We start from the raw sequence: 932 nt of genomic DNA, 5'->3' as shown, positions 1-932 counted from the left end.
GAGGCGAAGTTAATTCAAGGTTAATTTACCGTTTCACCACGTTAGATACGTGTGTAACGTACGCGTGCAACGATCGTGAGCAGAGAGCCTCGCGACTCGATGGCAAGCGTGAAACATCGCTTTGACCACTTGAACTTAGATCTCTAAATCTTATTGTGGTCGTGTGTACGTGCGAGCGAGCGGTTACGCGCTTGTGTACATGGCGCAGCTATTACACGCGGGCAAATCTACGTGTCGTTCAACTCGTAATTACGATTTGTTTTCGCGATGACACCTTTGTGTGTTTATGCAAAGCTTATAATCCATGAGAATTCGGAACGACAATATCTTCGCAGATAAGCGTAATATACGAGTATATACATTCTTCCACGTTAAAATACGTTGGCATCGTACCAACTCGTGTTAAAGATTAAAATCTGTTGGCTACCTGTAAACAAATGGATTTTCACGATACGCGTTATGATAAATAACGACAATAGAATGAACTGCCGAAATCATTTTTCTAGTTTTTTTTTTTTTTCCTTTCTTTTCTTTTTCTTTTACGCGGCACTTTTCGCGCCTGAGTGGGTATCGATGATGACGAGCTATGGAATAATTATATTACAGATCCTTGAGTTTTTTAATAAGCTTCGTAGACAATTTTTCTTAATTTCATTTTCATGTTGCGATGCAAATTTCTTCCATTCGTAATTCGCAAGTATTCAAGTATTTATCTTTGAAATACGTATTTTGAAAGATTATTTCGAGGAATTTTGAGAGGCACTTTTTCGATAGACTTTTACGATTGTTTTCCCTTTTTTAAATGCCTACTGATGATTTTCTAAGGTGTGTGACGCAATATTATCTGTGCGCGTTTTATCGTCGGTAAGTAAAGTTGTGTCTTTAAGTTTCACAAAATATTATATTCTAAATTTTTTAATTAAAATATTTAA

This window comes from Apis dorsata, unplaced genomic scaffold (genome assembly GCF_000469605.1).
Source record: "Apis dorsata unplaced genomic scaffold, Apis dorsata 1.3 scaffold_867, whole genome shotgun sequence".
NCBI lineage: Eukaryota > Metazoa > Arthropoda > Insecta > Hymenoptera > Apidae > Apis > Apis dorsata.
This window is presented reverse-complemented; position numbering follows the sequence as displayed.